Source organism: Megalops cyprinoides, chromosome 20 (assembly GCF_013368585.1).
Source record: "Megalops cyprinoides isolate fMegCyp1 chromosome 20, fMegCyp1.pri, whole genome shotgun sequence".
NCBI classification, from domain to species: domain Eukaryota; kingdom Metazoa; phylum Chordata; class Actinopteri; order Elopiformes; family Megalopidae; genus Megalops; species Megalops cyprinoides.
In genome coordinates, this window is record NC_050602.1 from 16,346,300 (window position 1) to 16,361,716 (window position 15,417).

Here is a 15,417-nt window from a genome sequence, read left to right on the forward strand (position 1 = left end):
ACCAAATGTGCACTTACAGGCAACATTGCTGCAACGTTGTGTGTCAGACCACATTACCTCACATAATCACTCTTCTAACTTTGAACACTTTAACAGAAATTAGCCCACACCCGTCTGATTAACTTAAAAAAAAGTTGTTCAATGTTTTTTTTTTTTAAAAGTTGGCAATGTGTATTGCAATAGACACCAGTTCATTACGCTCTGAAGTTTATTAAATTAAATTATGTCATGAATCAATTACTGATAGATCTGATATTGGAGGTGTGGAATCAGCAACGGTCTATGCAAGTAACTGACACTTTTGGCCAAAAGCCAATATTCAAATATACATGAAACGAAGCTGATGCAAATTATAAATGATGCTGATTTAGTAATCTGGGAACGTACCATGTCAGAATCATATTATTTAACGTGATGAAACAGAAACACGTGGAGTTGTTGAGAAAAATTATGATTATGAATACATTTTTCAAATAACAATGGCAAGATCTGAAAGCGTTGCCACGACTGCATATCAGCACATTGCCCTCCACATGGGCCACGTGTATGCTCATTTGGTAAGAATAGCAAGCACTGTCAATCTCCCCTCCTGATGATGTGCATTTTGAAATGAATGGGCTCTTTGTCATGGATAAATGCTGAATAAAGGTCCAGGGATAGTTCAAGGTCAAATGTTTTAACAATTCATCTGACACCGATGAGCCAGAAAACAAATAAGCACATTAAAAGCATAAAAAACACTTAAATGAAAAAATATTCCTCACACGTTTATCCCTGGATCCGGAAAGATCATCTGCAGTCATTCTCTGCAAGTCATCAGTAAGTCATTTTGCAATGGTTTAACATGTGCTAGTAATAGTTCGTGCAAAACCAGTGAAATTAAGAGAGTCATTATTGGAAAAAGTATGTGAATATTTGTAAATGAACCCCCAAGGAAAGTGCTTATATAAATGCATCACATAAACAAAAAGCTGAAAGATTTATACATGCTTTGCATTGTTCAGCCAAACACTTTCCCTTGGTTCATTTTCTCACAGAGCAAGACCTGATCATTTGATCACTTTTACGTATGTTCCAAAGGGTCAGTGCAAAATTCAGAATGGTGGAAGAACGTCTCAAGGAAATTCCAATCAACAGTATGTGTAATGCAGTGATTGTTCCATTGGGAAAATTCAAGAGATGCTTGTTACTCCTCTGTATGTCGGCACATCAATTTTATTCTACGCTTGTAGAAGTAGAGGAGAGCCCAGACAGCTGAGGTCAGCCGTGTGAATCACTGCGCAGGGGTATCAGTGTCAGGTTATTTTGCCAGCAAATCTCCACCGTTTGTGCAGTTTCACTCAGGCTTGGGCCGCTGTTTCTTCAATGCAAAGACAAAGGTCAAGTGGGGCCTGTGGGGGAAATGTCGCCCTGCCACGCAGGAAATGCAGGGCTATGCGTGCTTCAGACAGGCTTTGCCGCTGCAATGGCATGTGTGAGATGCATCACTGTGGGATTGTGTTGTGTGAGAAAAGCCCGCAGTGCACGGCAACATGAAACAAGCATCTCAATATAAACCCAGTCAACAGACACTAAAATACAGTATCAGTATTTACAGAATATATAGACAATGTATGCCATTGCTACCTACTGTTTGAATTGTGTCAGCAGCATTAGGAGGGACACAAAAGCTGGAACAAAATCTGATGTCATTTCAGACTTAACATTACTATGCCATTAAAGTATGACATGATGAAGGAAAAACACATATGGTAAGGTTATCAGGGCATTATGTTTTGGCTACAGCCACTCAATTCCACTGTCTGTGGGTGCCTAACCAGTAACGCTATTGCTGGAAGATACTTCACCTGAATTGTTTCAGTAATGACATGTAAATGGATGACAAGCTCTGTGAGCCCCCGAATGAGGGTGTCTATTAATGAAATAACTAATATCATGTAACATAGTTCTGCAGTGCTGTTTGTTGTATTTCAGCAGACTATCCTTTCTGGTGGATTGTATCAGATGAATCAGATGAATCGTAGAACAGATCCCTTGATTTCACACATCTTCATTGATTAACTCATCTATAGAACAAACCCAGTTTGTAACCCTGAAGCACCAGAAAAGACGTCATTTGTGTTTTTATTACATCCATAATATTCCACCCCTATCTTCAGCAAAAGTGCAGAAATGTTAGATAACCTTTCCACATGAGTATTTTATTGGATTCATCTGAACATGATCCACACACATACACACACACACACACACACACACACACAAGCAGGCCCTTGATTTCACACTCTCTTTATACAACAGGGGAACTTTAAAGCAAGTAACACAGTACACACACAACTGATGGTTGGTCAAAAAACTGGCCAACCATCGCCTGTAGTTACCACGGTGTGTCTCACGCGTAGTCTGTAGCTGGATGTCGTTGGTGGCTATTGCTTTCAACTTAATGTGTAGAATCAGTATCAAGTATTCATGAGAGTATACCAGCCTTGAGCTAATCAGAGTGCATGGGACATGGTTACGAAAGAACAGAAGCAAAATGCAATGGACGCAATGTGCATGGGCAACACAGAGAATGAGGAAGAGCTATTCACCTACAAAGAAAGAAGACATTTTAATTGCAGCTACCAGCCGGTAGAGGAGAGGTTAGCTACAATTGCGGGCACTGTAGCCCTGCTTGTCTAAAAAGACAGCTCTTTACATGCAAACTCAGAACAAATTTATAAATTAGCTGTCATCCCGAGTCATCCATAGTCTTGGCTGTGTGTTTCAGCTCCTCTCATCAAAGCTTGTCAGCAGACTGACTATACTAATGGATGGCCATCCAGTGTGTTACCTCAGCTTAACATTATTAAAGTGTAACATTTTAAAATATTTTACTGTAAAAGTTTACTTCCATAATTCATATTTCAGGTAAATAAAAGAATTTAAGAAAGAAAAAAAGTATGATAAATGTATGTTTTGATAGCCTGATATACAAGAGATAATTTCTTTGTGTTGAGGTTTACACACAATCACATACACATATATACATACACACATGTGCGCGCACACACACACACGTACACACACATATACCACTGCTACCCTCAAAACCATACCCGCTTTTTTTGACTACACTGTGGCAAAGGGATACAAATTTACTCTTCACTCTAGACATCCAGGAATAATTCTGGCACAACATAGCCAAACAATGCTCTTTAGATTAGGGGAAAGCAAACAGAATGTTTTCACAGGAGTCTGATTTGGCTGGTACAGATTTCCTTTTTTTAGTAAATTTATACAGGAATGGAATTTAAATGTCCTTAGGAAACTTTCCTCAAAATGTCCCTAGGACGCACCTTGATACAAAAAGTGAACATGAGGCTGTGCTCATTTGCATTTTGATCTGCAGGGGCGTGATGGTGATTATGAGGTGTGTCAAGGACGGGCTGGTTTGAGGAGAAATGCCTGCATGCCAGACTCATGAAGATTACCATGGTGTCATTATTGCTAGCACTGGGGGGTAACTGGTCCCTCTGGCAGCCCTTCCAGTGTAGATCCGGCATTCTGATAACATTTATTACAGTCATCTGTCAGAAGCCTTAGCAGAGCAGAAAAAAACATCTTTTTAGACTTTTATCCCAACAGGTTAATACACTGTTAAGAGAAAGGTTAAGAGAAAGAGCCTGTAGGCCATCAGATGACAACTTGGTAAATCACAGAATATTAAGTCTGAGAAAAGTGGGGAACAGCACCCCTGCTGGTGCTGGGCAGTCCTGGGGAAAATACACATGACAGATGAGGTCAGGAAAAAATGAATTGCGTTCCTATCAAAAAACACACAAACAAGCCTCAGACTGTTCTGTCACGTGTGTGGATTATGCATGCTGCCATTTATAGCTGACCAGTCTTGTTGTTCAAAAAGTGTAATAATAAAAGCCCATATTTTTAGTCAACTGTTTTCAAGTGTTGTTGCTATTTGATGCATGTACATGCTACTTGTGCCAACACATCTAGTGCTGAAGGCATTCTTACTTCAAATCACAATTTGTTTGAGCCACCAACATATGACTTCTATTCAGCGCATAGAGCTGCTTCTAGTAAAACCTGCACTGGCTCAAACTGCTACATGTTGAGAGTGCTGCTTTCATCCCTGTGCTGATTTGAGGTGCAGTTGTTTGAAAGAAAAATAGTTGCTACTTTATATAATGCATTCAAGCCGCATACTCTGGCCTCTCTCTCAGCTAAATCTAATCCATTCAATTTAACATCAGCTAGATGTGTTTCATCGTCTTATCTCCTCATTGTGGTCCATAACCCAGAGGCCCCTATTTCCAAAGCTATCGCGGTTTTGCGAATCCACCGCTGAGCACATTTGACAGTATTTACTAGCCACACATTAAACGCACTCATTTACACTTTCTTTTGTAAATGACCCCCTTCATATTTTTCATTGAGAGGCACGGAGAACAGCATGTCTTAAGGCTGATTTGTCTATGTAGGTGCATGATATTGTACATTCTGTGGTAAATAGGCTACCTGTCTGTTCTAAACCTTCCGTCCTGTTTGCTATGTTTGCAATGTTGATGGTAGCGTGGAGTACTAGTTAAGGAAGTGGGCTTGTTATTGAGAGGTTGCAGGTTTAAATCCCAGATGGGGAGGTAATGCAGCTCTAACCTTGAGCAACACCCACCTGAATAAATAGGTAATGCATAAATTTTGAGTAATGTAAGGCGACCTAGATGATGACTTGAAGTACACATAACACGCTCATGTGCTGCTCAATGTGGTACACTGGCAATGGAGTTATGAGGTCAGGGTTGTGTTTCTTCCAAACTTACTGTGCCCAAGAGGCTATCAATAAAACCATTCCACTACAATTCTCACAGGAATCACACTGAGGCCTAACCAGTAGCACATGCAGTGGTAAGATTTACTGCACTGAGTAAGCTGGGAGCAGTAGGACGCAGCCAGCAGATTTGACTGAACTGAGCATCTATAAGGAACTGGTTGCGGTGCTGATCTGCATAGAAAAGGACAGTTTCCAATGAGTTAAGCTGGTATGACCCCTGTGTAAAATGAGCATAGGCTGTAAACATGGCAGTGGGCTCGGGTAGCACTCATACATATTACACACTGTCATGTAACACAGAGCAGTAGAGCCAAAAAGGAAGTGTTAAAATAGCTGAAAGTAATCAGAGCCAACAGCATGAGTCTGACTTTGTTCTCTCGTCACGTATGAGACATTTGAACAGTTTTTTATATGACTGTGTGTTTCTTGCTGAAGCTAATACGGTAATATTAAAATCACGGGAGTAGGATGGATACTAGATATTGCAGATTTATATCGTATTCAAGGCACATGAAGGCAGAATTGGATCCATTCAAGGATATTGCGAGTATTATTTGTAATCACACCCACACAGAGCTTTTGGTCATTACTGTGGAAAAAAATACACTATAAACTATATAATAAAATGCAAAGTCAAGCCTAAGGAGCAGGGAGAGAAGGGTCATTCGGCTAGCAAGACTTCTGTTAACACACAGTGAAATGAATATTGTTGAAAAATATTTTATAAGCATTCTCTTAATTCTCTTAATTCTTAAGGGAGAAGGCATTCAGTGCAGTGCCTCCCACAGTTTTTGAAAAATGAGCAGTCAAGAGGGTGCCACCTTTGTACATCTCGCTCACAACTCTTGCAGATGACCTAGTTTTTTTTTTCTATTGCAGACACACATTTTTGGAAAACTGTCAACAAACCATACAATACTATGATTCAAAAATCCAAATTTTGCAAAGCTTTTTTTTTTTATACAAAGTTTCATCAGTTGACATACAAAAGTAAAATTTTAAGTATCCTTTTTTATTTTTAAGATTACAGTCCTTAAGGTAGAGACGCATTTCAAATTATATTGTCGTTACAGCAAAATTCCTACTTCTTATTTCTTTTAGAAACAGCTACTGCTCATTAATGATGATTGCTTTACAGATGTGCAAACCAGCCATGAATCAGGCAGTTTAACAGAAAGGGCATTTACATTATCTTACATTTAGTTTCTTAGCAGATGCTCTTATCCAGAGAACCTATGATGGTTAACATTGTTATTACATGTTATATATTTATATAGCTGAAGATTTACTGAGGCAGTTCTAGGTTAAGTACCGTGCCCAAGGGTACAACAGCAGTGCCTCTGCAGGGAACTGAACAACCAACTTTTGAGTTACAAGCCCTGTGCCTTAACACTACACCACCGCTGCCCCATCATGGTCACAGCATGGTCACCAAGGGCGTAGTTTTGGTCTCAACATTGGTAGGGACACAACAACCGAGTGGACATTGGAATTATGTAATATGACTTCACTCCAAAGATAATACGAACGTGTTCGCTCAAATATTGGTAGGGACATGTCCCTACCGTCCATATGCAAAATTACGCCCTTGATGGTCACGTCATAGTTGTGGTCATTGTCATGGTTACTGTCATGATTGTGGTCATGTGCCTATTTGGGGTCGTCCTTACTATGGTTGGTGTGGGTGAGACAGGGGTCAAGAACATGAAGTTGTACCTATGCTATCTATTATTTCTAATAAAATAAAAACAAAAATAGTAGAACACATCATAAACAGAGGTTTGACCATGACAGAAGTGGGGGCCAATAGTTCAACCAAAGCTAAAAAGGCCTACTGTTGCAAACATTATCCAAGTGTTCTGCAAACAGAAATTGTATTGTGTGTAGACTCATTGTGCAGTGTATTGCCATGCTATATGCATTACCATAGCTCTGTCTCTCTCTACTGAGACTGAGCTTGAGCTTGTTAGACCAAGGAATGAAATCCACTTTTGAGAAACATGGTAATGTTTGAACACGATGAAATATTCCATGAATTAAACATAAAAGAGTGACAATAAGCGCTCAGGTTCAGAAAAAATACCAAACATTTTATTTTGTGCCTTTTGAGTGGAATGGTACACAGTTTGAGGCACTACAAGCCAAATATGTCCAGGTAAGAGTACAGTTTCTACAGTATTGTTGTAACACAGTATATTACTGCAAATTGTTATCTACTGTAAGGGACAGCACGGGTTTGTACGGAAAAAGTAGCATCAATCAGGCAGACATCAATCAACACAAAATCAATCTGGGGATGAAGCTGGTTCCAGCCTCATCAAGTTCAAAACAGTGTCACAACATAATTATTCAGAGAGCTAAGGTCTTAGTTCCAGGCTGTCATTTTTGATGGAGGTCTTGTGAGTCACTGGATGTTATCTGAGCCATACAGTTCTGTCTACTCTCTCGTCTTCCTAGATGAGTTACATTATAACCACAGTACTTACCAACCCGTTCCCCTTTTTCAACCCAGTCCAGGAGTTTTTTTTATCCAACTGGAGTCACAGGGTGTATGATTGGTGCCCTCACCAACAAGCCACCCTGATACAAGCAATGAACCGATATGCAATGCCATTACTTCAGAACAGTGTAAAGCTTCAATTTGCCTTTTTTCCCCTAGGTGTACTGCACATGAAGACATTTGTTGTGATGTTAAGAGAATCTATGGCCAGATATAAATGTGAGACAAGATCAACAGAAATGTTGAGATTACAGTTTCAGTTTACGTTTATTTAACCATAGTGTTCTTTAATGTTGTAATTAATACATTTATTTATCTATTGAAGTTGTAAGAACAGCAAAGTAAAATCCTTTTGACATTGTACTGTAAATTGTCATATAGAAAGATATACAGTTTATTTTATTTAGTTTTTTTTATTATTAAATTAATTCAATCTCATCATTTCATTGAAGGTTTTTGCGTCAGTACAGTTTTTTAAAGATGTCCCACTAAAGCTGGACATAAATTTGGAATTTTCCAAGCCAAACATGCTTTTGCAAGTAGAGTTTTGGGTTAGCGGTTCTGAAAACTGCACCGATGGTTTGCGCCAATGCGCCGTAACAGAAGAAATGCACTGCTATTACAGCATGTGTCCACTAGGTGTCTTCACAGGTCAGCCTTTACATTGTGCAGTGTACAGTCTACCATATATTCCCTGGTGCCCTGGGGTGTTATATAATGATAAGGGGCCTCAGGTGGAAAATAATTGGTAATGGCTTTTGTCTGCAAATGTTTTGCACCCCCTGAGATACTATTGCTTGTTATTCTGACACCCTGCAATACCTGTACCAGGGAGGTCCCTTCCTCCCATACTTTAAGATTCACTTTTAATTGATCACTTTTTAGCTAACATGGTAAGTAAGCAACCTAAAGTTTTACTTTCACAATGGCACTCAGTGTATGAGTCATTGAGTAATATAAAATTTATACCATAACAAGGTCATGTACAGTCAAACTGTTAGATACATTTCAAATACAGCTACTTATCAGTTCATATCTATTTAGTGTATGTTAAATAAATTCAGACACAAACTGAGGCTACCAATACATGTAATAATAACAGTACATTTTTGTAAAGATGGCAGACCGTGGGGCAGGACCATTGTACACAATGTGCACAAAGATGAGGCATACATGCACAAGTGTATGTGTTTACAACTGTGTGTATAAATCAATATGTGTGTGTATGCGTGTGTGAATGTATGTGCAGGTGTTTGTATGTGTGAATGTGTATGTATCTGTGAGCATATATGGGTTTCTGTAGGTAAAGCAGGGAGGGCACCTAAAACCCAGAATAAGCCCAAAAGAGATAAGACGTCCTTCATTGTCAATGGAAGTTTTCACAAGATCAGAGAGCAGAACTACTCTTGAAATAAATTACGCACCAATAAGAAACAGGTGTAGCCAATGAGCCCTTCATTGCTTCTACACCCCATTATGTACAACTCTTACAGTGCACCAACACTCCCTGATCTTACAGCACCCCAATTCTCCAGTTCCTACAGCACCCTAACTTTCCGAGCTCTGACTGAATCCCCATTTCTCTCAGCTCCTTCAAATGGCTACACTGACAGATACAATTTGTACAGTGTCCTTGACTCAGCTGTTTTGCAGACTGTGTGCCTACTGTGGTTAAAAAAATCAGCTGTCTTCATATATTATTTAGTTGCCTGGAGAAGTACCAGTGCTTCAAACCAGGGTGACCTTTGGTTCTGTGAAAACTTTTCAAAATATCACATAAATATGACAGGTGCACTATATTTACAGGCGCATACCCAGCTGCCAATAACTAATAGATTATCAGAACAAGTGTGTGAATGAGAAGTTCTGAAAATTTTAATCTGAAATATCTGTGACTTACTGATGCGTATATCCCATGTACCGCTAAAAATGATCTAGTCACTCAAGGGTATTCAGGTACATACTGAAGAGGCAGAAATAAATTGGAAGGTGAATCGGGATGTAATTTGTTGTTGCTCATACAGATATGGTATGAACACATACCTATATAGACTTGGCAATCACAGATAGGCACAGCCACCCCTAACATGCTTCTAAGTAACAGAACTCCGCCGCTATGGGGGTTTTAACTGTTTATATCAAAGCTATTTAACTCTCATTCGGGAGAGCAATCTAACAGGCTTTCCAGCTCTCTTTAAACTACAAGCACTCTCAGAACTGAAGAATGCACATTGGTTTAGTCCATATGATGACTATTTGAATTGAGTGGTTGGGCTTCTAGGTGATGGAAAAGTCCCTACATTTACCATTCCTTCTCCGCTGGCGAAAATCATGTGAAGAAAAGGATGTATGTAGTGTATTCTCTTATTGCCTTTTTATAAAATCTTAATGCTGTCATTTTTTTTTTGGACATAACAGCTTCCAGCCACATACTTATTTTGTATCATTCAGTGGACTGAAATATTTGCATGGGGCAAAAGCTGTGAATACATCTTTGTTTCAGTGGCTGTCCTCAAGAGGTATTGCTGTCATAATTAGAGTATTCTTCCTTCAAGGTTGTGAGGAAGGTGTCTGTGTCTGCTAAGGCTAATTTGTACAGATAACATGGGCACCGCACATAAGCAGAGTGAAGGCCAAGGAGCACCTCCCCAAAATGGGTGCGGCTGGCATTTGGGAGGGTTTCCAGCTGCAGATGGGCAGGAACTGTACACAGGGTATTCCCAAAAGGTAACCATGCCAAGGAGGCTGGCTTCCCTGAGGACACATGGTTACACTATAGCATCAGATTTTGAAAGCCCTCTGGTTCCCGTTGTATTTTTGAGTGCAAGACCACAGACCACAGTGTGTCTTCAGATGTGCAGTCTCCCAATAGCCATATTGATCCACTCAGCGGGAGAGAAGCCACGCAGACAGTTGGGTGAGTGAGAAATAGCTTGTTTTCCGCGTACAAATTGCTCAAAGCAAGTGTTTTTGAGACACATTACAGCACACACTTCCTGTTCCTGTCTTATTTCCAAGATCAGGAGGCATTGCTCTGAATCCACTGCACTGCTTCTACTGACAGAACAGAAAATTATTGATCTGATCGACACAAAAAAGGTAGAGGACAATACCCAAGGGAGGAGCCATAGCCAACATAGATGCTGCTAAATGCTGTTCAGTTGTGTTGCCTCCTCATTACATAACAATACATTACATTACATCATTTAACAGACGCTAAATGTAGATTTAATGTAATGTAATGTTATTAGCTTACATTATAACATATGTCCTTGTTGTTTCACCTTAACAAGTAAGACGCAGAAAAAAAAAAAAATTGGCAAACTGAACTGATGCTGTGTTCTGCACTCAAATTGCTACTCATTAGGCAGCTGGTTGTTGTCAATTGGCTGCGCTGAGGCGTCAACGGCCCATTGCATCTGAAGTACCCTTTATGTAAAAACAGATCACCCCTCCGTCTCTGCACGGCCCGGCGAGCAGCCGGCGCTGGTATTGATTGGCAGGCGGCGCTCCGCCTCAGAGGAGCTGGCTCCGGCGGCAGGGGGGAGCGAGTGCTGAGGTAAGGCAATCCGCGGCCCGGCCCCCGAGCGGCACGGCGGAGTGACGCAGGCCTCCTCAGCACCACCTGAACCTGCATTTTTAATGCCGCTGTGCCCCAAAGCACAGAGGAGGGGAAGCTGGGAGAGAGACGAGAGGCAGGAAAGAAAACAGCCTGGCGTTTTCCCGTGCGCAGAACGAACAGAACCCAAAGGCAGAAAAGGCTGCGCTAGGGACTTCAGCCTGGTTTGTTCTGATGGATCAGTACACTCCCTTTAATGATGCATGCCAGACACTGTGGCAAGTGATATTTAAAGGCAACTTGATTTTTGTTCATACCCCCACCCTCCCAGCATAAATATCAAACAATGTTGCAATCAACAGGGGGACCTTTTAATGATACTATACTATTGCTTATGTAATGAATACGGTTGAAGAATTCCAACATGAAGAGTTACTCACATCGCAGTGGTATGGTTGCTTCAGGCAAAGCAATATTTTATTCTCAAGCAAAATGATAAATAATAAATGTTAGACATACTCTGGGTATCAAAAAGCAGCTCAGATACTAAAAAATGTTAGAGAGTGTATCTCTTTATAGTTGATAGGGCCAAGCATAATAGTCCGCCCACAGACATTTATGGTTCTTAAGAAATCAGGCTCCAATGTCTGTAAACTAGTCTAACCTCAAACAACACTTCAGGGACTCAGAAAATCATATGGTCACTATTCCTTTCAGCAGCACAGCAATATTGTGCACAGAATGAAACTCAGTAGGTGTAATTGACAAATTGGAAGATTTCTGTTATTCAGTCCTAAGATGTACTGAATGATTACTTACTGCAAAAATGATTACAGAAACATGGAAACAAACGCACAGAACACATGGTGGACATTAAGTACTGAAATAACCTGAGATTACATCATTTTACATTTAAACATTTAGCATACACTCTTATCCAGAGTGACTTACAAAAGTGCAAACTAGAAGGTCAGGCTAACCCCAGGGAAAAAGTGACACTGTCTGATTTAAGACTACACTGATCTACTAAGGATTTCCACACCTTGCACATGTGAGTCACTGTAGGAAGGAGCTATAAATTTACATGTACAATAACTCCAGCCTGACTGAACTAGGTTCCATGTCTGGGAGATTTCCAGAGGCCTGTCATAACAGTGGACACACCCATTGTATGACTTCAGGACTTTGACTCTCTCACAGTCTAATATAATCACTTCTCTGTGCGGACGATCAAAACCACTGCCGTTGAGTCATTGTTATAACAAAATAAACGACCAAACATACACAATGAACTGTACAGCAAGGGGTTTGTTGCAGTAAAATGATTCAGACAAAACTAACTAAAGTGCTGAGTTGCAAGCCACAGCACTAACCATAATGATCCATCATTGCTTTAAGTGAACAAGCAGTAGAAAATAAATTATTTAGTTTCTCTTAGTTTAGTGGAATCAACTATAGGCCATATTTTCAGGGAAAGCTGTCAAATTATAACAGCACTACTCTCACACAGGGCCAAGCTAACCTGTTAGCAGGCAGCATGACTGCTCTGTCACACTCACATATTTTCAACTGCAAGACGCCCTTCATTATTTTCAACAGGGAGGACAATGCAGGACAAAACAGCAGGAGCTCAGTCTATGGCCACTGACCATGCCACTGACCCAGTGTTCTGAGAGGTTGGGGGAGATTTCATTTCATTGGCAAGTCAAGGTGTGGCAAAAAATTTTGAAGCCACTATCCTAACTGACATCCTCATGTATAAGAATTGTACAAGAATTCATTCATTTCATAAATCCACTGAACAGCACATTATGTTTTGGGCTACTTATGCAGGCTGGTAACTACGAACTAAAGAGCACAAATGAGGGGCAGTATTTCCTCCATGGATGCAGTGAATTAGCCCTCACAAGGAAAGCTTTATCTCAGAAATCAAGGCTCATGGTTATTGATGGCTTGTATTGATTCCAACATTGATCCATGAAAGGTGATGAATTAGTTTCTGACATTCTAAGCGCCCTTAGAATTTTAAGGAGCACCTGGGAAAGAAGATGACTCAAAGATGTGTTACACCCTGACAACATCTGGCATTTCAGATTGGGATGTGATGCATGATGTTAGACCGTATTCTATTCAGATGGTAAGATGAGAAACAAGGGAAAAGTTACATAAAGGAACCATCAAGTAACAATGATTCAGAATAATGCTTGTTCAGCTTGTGTGTGAAAATGTGGGACAAATCATTCAACTAACAATAATCTAAGAACCAGCTCTTAAAGCTAAGGAGTTCCAACAAGGGAAAAAAATAAAGGACAATGCAAAGTATACTTGTAAAGTGGAAGACAATAAGAAAAACAAAAATGCCAGTTGCATGATGATTTCATTAAGATATGGGTAAAATTTTGTATATCAGTTTGGGTTTCAATGGTCCAACTCCCCTGTGCTTAGTCTCTGTCTCACCTCCAAAACAAACCCCAAAGTGTCTCTCTTCCTTGATTCTCATGCCATGCTCTGTTAGAATGGCCAATGACAGCCATTTGACTTGCTAAACCTGCTTGTTTTATATTATCTGGCAGCTAGTGGATGTTGAAAGAGCTCTAATTTGCATTACTGAAAATTCCTGTTTGTAAATATGGTATCTGTTGTGCCTTATGTCAATCCTAAAAGACATGTTGAATGCTGTGTGACTCAAGTAGGCAATGGGTTACCTGGGTACCAGCGCAGCTTCACAAAGTAAGAGGCAGGTATGAAATGCACTGTGCAGTGCAATTGCTATTCAAATTACATCTAATATTCAAGAGAGTTCTAGAGTCCTAGTGATGAGTCATGGGAAAAGGAAGAGACCACCTGGGGGCCAGCTTCTGCAGAATGGTAAAAAACACAAGCGGACCAATACATCATAGTCAATTGGTAAACGCTGGCCGAAAACACAGACACCCCACTATTAATAACAGGGCTGAGATGACCAGAAATATTTCCAAACAGATAGGGTGATTGTACACTCCATGTCTGGAGAAGGAATCAGGAGAGAATAAAGTCTATTCATAGTGCCTTACAATACTGAAAAAAAAACATGCATGTTGAAATTCTTCCACTCTCTGCCATTTCGGACACTGGGCTGATGGGAATTTTGCATTGCAAGATATGGTAAGGATAATCTTGATTCCAACAATGCATTTCCACATCCTTGAAGCAGGGTCACAGAGGATGGCAGCAGAAGCATTGATGCTGGGTCTTGAACAGAGCCTACAGCTCCTGCTTCCCCCCATATGCATGTTTCTCTTTGTGCCTTGCTCATAATGCATAAGTCGATTGAGCAACGCAGAGCCATCATGGAATCCCGACTGAATTATGGACAGGATGCCACGGCCACTGAGTTCAGTGCAGGACTGTTCTTCCAGGACACTGTGGGGTTATCTGGATGCTACAAACCCTGCTAGTGACAACATGGGTCTAAAAAGACCCCCATACTCAGCAGGAAGCCATAGATTTGAGGAATGAGGAATGTGGTCAATACCTTTCTGATGAAGATGGAGCACATGAGTCTACAAATGAGCTTCAGACAACTTCCTAACAGAAATGTGTTTTTTAATACAGTGCTTGACAACATTATTGAAATAAGCTAGAGCAGTATGCTAATTAATTGTTAATAATCATGAATCCAAGAGAGTTTATGGTTATTATGAACCACAATCCCTACACAAAAGAATGTGGTGTATTAGCTGCCAAACAACTACCAATACATAAACTTACCACCAATCTTTCTCATAAACACTTGTCCAAAAGCAAGCCTGGAGAGCACCGGTTAGCCATTTACATCATAGGAGACTCGTTTGGAGACTCTGTTTATTCTCATGGTAACCCCCTTGAATTTGGCCACTTTTCTAATCCCAGCCATAATTTTTTTGCAAACAAACTGCTGGCAAGTTACTTACAACTCTTACTAATTTCATGATTTTCTCTCTGCAACATGCAGACAACATTGTGTTTGCTGTCCATGCCAAGGAGTCAGTTATTTACAGACATAGGACAGGTTTCACAGACAGGGATTACAGCTAGTTCCTCTCTATAGAAATATATATTAAAAGAAACTTCTCTCACCTGATTATAGTTTGTAATGCAGATGGAGAGCATTGGTCCTACCTCTAAACAGAGCTTCCCTTCGGTTCCACATGCTGCGGAAACTCAAAGGATTTCAGGAATGTTTGGACACCTTCACATTCCTTTTTGAGAGCATTCCACTCGTACTCCCACATGACACCAAGGTTAAAATTAAAGGAATGTTTTAATGAGCTAAACTTTTCCTGAAAATGTTGACGTATCAGGCCATGTGTTGTTTTGTCAATGGATTGGCAGCATTGGAATGAAGACATGGTGGACATATTATTAACACCCAGGGGACACATAAGCAGTGCAAACCTTTCTCTCTTCCGAAAACTCACCCTACCTGACACAGGACAGAAAGGCCAACACATAATCTAAAAGACATTAAGCAAACATTTAGCAAAATGTCAAACAAAATCAAATGTT